Below are 5,042 nucleotides of genomic sequence, written 5' to 3'. Positions count from 1 at the left end.
GGGAAAGATCAAAGGAAGGAGGAGAAGGGGATGACAGAGGATGAGATGGTTGGATGGCATCACTGACTCAATGAACATGAGTTTGAGCAAGCTCTGGGAGTTGGTGATGGACAGAGAAGCCTGGTGTGCTGCAGTTCATGGGGTAGCAGAGTCAGACACGACTGAGCAACTGAACTTAACTGAACATTAAAAAAAAAAAAAAATTCCAAGTGCCTTAAGGAAATCTACTAAATGAAACTAGAAAAATAATTTTAAGTGACCTAAAAATTTAGGAGGGGATGTTGGGACTATTTCATTCTAAAAGCATCCTTTCTCCTCTACAATTTTAATTTCACTGCATTCTCCTCTCTTTAAGTTGAGCAGCACCTAGAATCACCACTAAGTGACTCACAAGTAAGGCTTCAGGCTCTGTAGGAATCCTCATAAGGAAAATTCATGCAAGTCTGTCACGTCTCTGTGTCAAAGAAGAGTTTTGGGTTTTGTTTTTCCCAGAGAACTCCAAGGCAAAGATTAAGTATTAATGTATTCTAGAGGCTTGGCTTTCTGTTAACTGTGACAACAGGGGTGAAGAGAGAACCCTTCTCTCTGTATGGCTTGTCTCTCAGGCTTCCAAAGATCTGAAGAGCAGTGTTGCTGGTAGGCTTTTCCAGAAGCAGATGTGGAGACAAAGTTGAAGGTGTAAAAGATTTACTAGGGATTAATACCTGGTGGTTCAGAAGTAAAGAATCTGCCTGCAATGCAGGAGACACAGGTTCAATCCCTGGGTCAGGAAGATCCCCTGGAGGAGAGCATGGCAACCCACTCCAGTATTCTTGTCAAGAGAATCCCATGGACAGAGGAGCCTGGTGGGCTACAGTCCATAGTGTCACACAGAATCAGACATGACTGAAGCAACCGAGCATACATGCATGCAATACCTTTGAAAAGAAACAGAGGGGCAGGGGTGTGGGAGAACAGGATGGAATAAAGGAAGAAGTTGAACTGTGATGCAGCCTCCCCCTCCAAAGTCTCAGCCATCTGGATAGTTAAGGCTAGAGGAAATGTTGACCATCAGAGTATCGTAATAATGAATTATCCTGACAATGGCTTTGTAATTCATAGGAAGGAAAGTGAATTACAGAAACCACAAGATCACAATACATTTACTGGTAGAAAAAAAGTACTCTTCACGCCATCAGATTTGTAATTAAAGACAAGAACTACCTCATTCATTTCTCTATACCCAAAATGGTGTCGATGCTGAAAATATCTGTGAATCAATTAATACTTCAAATTTGAATGTGATGCAAGTAAGAAACTTCAGCTGGTCTCCCAGTAGGAGAGAATTATATATTGATCCACCCATCTTGACTGATTAATCAGAAATGGATTTTTTCAACCTTTCAAATCCACTTTTATTTTCTTTTTTCCTCCTCACATACAGCATTTTTCCACACCCTGAATTTCTTGCAGCTATAAAGTCATTTGATGTTGGTCGGTACCATTTTATCCCTTAAAACTTCGCTGGCATCAAAATATGGCAGTTAACCAGTGTTAAATCTGTAAAATATTTACATAGCACAGCACATTAAGCTTTAGACGCTTGGCAATTAAACCACATAAAAACTGGACAAGACCCCCAACTTACATGTTCATAATCAGGTGTTCACAGTCCCTATCTGGTGACTGTACATGGTTCAAAAGGCAGCAGAGGCAACAGGTAGTTACTTTGAAGGGTATGGACCACTATTATCTGGAAGCACACTATGTTATCCCAGTGATGTATCACTCCACCCTTCTCCAAGGCGGTCTCATAATTCTGGAATGGCAGGTCCAGTTGATACAAAATGAAGACAGACAACACAACATTTACTCTATGGAAACATCCTAACTCCTACTATGCATGCATTGTGGTCTTAAATGCAACTCATCCTGAAAACCTGTCATAGTCATTTTGGATTTTTAGGTTGGATGATCCATCTATCTTGCACTCAACCATTGCTTCTTTTATGTCACCATCACTACCAAAGCTGAGCTGGACAGCAACTAGTGGCTGCAGGTTGCTCCCATGAAGTTTCTTTCCACAATATGGAAAATATTTTAAATCTATCTTTTCGTTGGGAGGATAAGTTGATAGAACTGCTGTGCTTTCACTCTTTGCAATAAAGTCTATCCTTGGTTCTCTGTGATGCTTTAATCCAATTATTTTGCTCGTTTTCACAAGAATACAAGGGTTTCCTGCTTGGTAGCCAAACGTGGGATCATCCACACCACTGCAGGGTTAAAGTAAGAGGAAGCCTGGCATGCTGTGTATTCTGGACCCTTCTGCTCAAAAAAGTTTCCATTGGTACAATCTGTGAGATTCTTCTGTTTTTCTAAGCCATATGGTTTTAGAAATTTCTTAAAGTCATCAATGTTCCCTTGATAGGATTCTGAATCAGACAGGCTGAATCAAAAATCCAACCCCGACACTGGTTTTGGAAAAACCTAAGTCCTGGACTAGGAATCCGGTGACGGTATTTTGGAACCTCATCATGGTTCAGAGTCTGAAGCATGGCCTGCAGTGTGAATGAAAAGACTGCAGCCAGGAACCCATAAAAGACAAGGTTGAAGAGCAAGATCAAACCCCAATTCTTGGCGGTGCGCCCCAAGATCTCTCCGGTGGTCCGGTTGTAGATGAAAAGCTTCCACTCGGCCAGGCTCTGGCTGAAGGACAGAAGTCTTCATCTTTCTTCGTCATGGTGTGTGTGGCAGACTGCGAGGGGAGCGGCGAGGAACGCGCAGGCTCGTCCCGGCTGGAGGGACGCAGCCGGGCGACGGAAACCTCCTCCCTGCGGTGAGGGCTCAAACCGACTGCGCAGTGCCGCGCCGCGCTGGGCCACCGCTCCGGCCGCTGAAGCCTGACGTCTTCCAGAAACGGATTTTAAAATGGGTGATGGGCTTTGGAAAAGTGGGCTTCAGGAAGGGCCTAAAATGACACTCGTCAGTTCAGTTAACTCATCTCAGAGAAAAGTGATGAAGACTGAACTTTAAGCACTTATATCCAGATTACCATGGGAGTTCTATGGCAGCTGAAACCATACTGCTGGCTGGAGTAGGATGACTGACACAGGTTGGCATATAAATTATGAAAGTGAAACTCGCTCAGTCGTGTCCAACTCTTTGCGACTCCATATACAGTCCAAGGGATTCTCCAGGCCAGAACACTGGAGTGGGTAACCTTCCCTTCTCCAGGGCATCTTCCCTACCTAGGGATCCAACCTAGGTCTCCCACATTCCAGGCGGAGTCTTTACCATCTGAGCACCAGGGAAGCCCAAAGAAGTAAATGGCACTTGAGACTGTGTGATGAGAGCAAATCGAATAGATAGCTACGCAGCAGGATTAATAAATAAACTGTGGGGAGAGTTTGGGGAATGAAATGGGTGAGGAAGAGAGACTAATGGGGGAAAAATTAGAAGGGGTCAGTAAATGGAAGAATAACAAGGATCATCAAATGAGTGTATTTCTTTTGGACAGACTTCCCCGGTGACTCACACGGTAAAGAATTCACGTGTAATTCAGGAAACCCCAGTTCGATCCCTGGGTAGGGAAGATCCTTGGAGAAGGGAAGAGCTACCCACTCCAGTATTCTTGCCTGGAGAATCCCCATGGACAGAGGAGCCTGGTGGGCTACAGTCCATGGGATGGCAAAGAGTCGGATGAGACTGAAGCGACTTAGCAAGCAAGCAAGCAAGAGACTATATAAAGGGGATAAAATACGGTCTATCTTTTCCTCACGATGTCGCTTTGCTTTTTTGTCTTCCCTGGAGTCCAAGACGGCTACTGCAGGACGACCACTATAGTTTAGTATTATCTTTGTGTATATGTTGGTCGTGTCTGTAGTATAAATGACTTGGCTTGATCTGGTCAAAGACCTCCAGTGCCCCAGGAATATCTCTAAAATCTGTGTAGCAGAGTATTATGAGAATCACTTCACTAGACCTGTCCTAGGGGTTTGATATTTGGCTGGCTTTGCCTTTTCCTCCCTCTTTTTTGTGATTGAGTGTTTTGTCCTGCAGACTGTGCATAAGCAAACCAAAATGTGTAAGAAATAATCTTCAGAAGAGAACTCCACAAACTCTGACCACAAAGCAGACTATGTTAAGACAAAAGAAGACAAAATTTTTTACTTATCCAGGGAAAAGCCCCTGTTGGCAATGTATCTTGTCTATTTTTTTTGCACAGTTTTCTGTACAGGTGATCTTGGTCATTCTTATTCACTATCACCTACCACTGATTTAAAAATCCATTTGGTGCAGTACCCACATGTGTCATGGGCCTTATACATGAGTGGTGATGTGGCCATAAGAAAAGATAATGTCCATCATACTTGTGGCTACAGTCTCAGTGGTTATCATGACCTTCTGTATTATGTTCTTCCTGTACACTATCAATGCATACGTAACTCTGTCTAAGGAAATCAATGTCCCTTTAAAATCTCGACCGTAGCCCTGATGATCATCACCGGTTATGAAATGCATGCCAAAGAGGCCTAGGGTTGTCTTATATTGAAGCAATACATTTTTATCCCTATTTCACGTTCCCAGAATATGGGAACATAGATAATTTGCATCTTAGAAAAATAAAACTTGGAAATATAATGTGTTTTAGTATCTCTAAGACAGCTCACTGGATATGGCTCAGAATATTATCTACAGCCCTTGAGAAAGAACTAAAGGTCCTTGGTTGCAGGGAACAAGGACCATACTGTCCTGCTCCATTTCACTATGACAAGATTATATCTGATTAGGTGTCAATAATAATGACTTTATATTGAGCTCCTCTAATTCTCCACACTGTGGCCACAGGTTTCCTGTGGCAAACCTTGTTTTCCCACTTCCATGCTCTGGTTCCTCATTTGAAAAAAAAAAAAAAAAATGTAAACTCTTAGGACTTCCCTGGTGGTCCGGTGGCTAAGACTCCACTGCACACCCAGTGCAGGGGGCCTGGTCTGATCCCCAGTGAAGGAACTGGATCCCACATGCCCCAACTAAAGATCCCTTCATGCCACAACTTAGACCCT

At 43.3% G+C, this 5,042-nt stretch overlaps 1 pseudogene; it reads right to left on the bottom strand.

The window, feature by feature from the left end:
• Window positions 1-846: 846 nt before the first annotated feature.
• Window positions 847-4,294, bottom strand: LOC133248774 (sodium/potassium-transporting ATPase subunit beta-3-like; annotated as a pseudogene).
• Between the last annotated feature and the right edge of the window lie 748 nt (window positions 4,295-5,042).

Source organism: Bos javanicus, chromosome 5, assembly GCF_032452875.1.
Source record: "Bos javanicus breed banteng chromosome 5, ARS-OSU_banteng_1.0, whole genome shotgun sequence".
NCBI classification, from domain to species: Eukaryota; Metazoa; Chordata; class Mammalia; order Artiodactyla; family Bovidae; genus Bos; species Bos javanicus.
The sequence above is the reverse complement of the archived record's forward strand: the minus strand, read 5'-3'. Positions and strand labels throughout refer to the sequence as shown.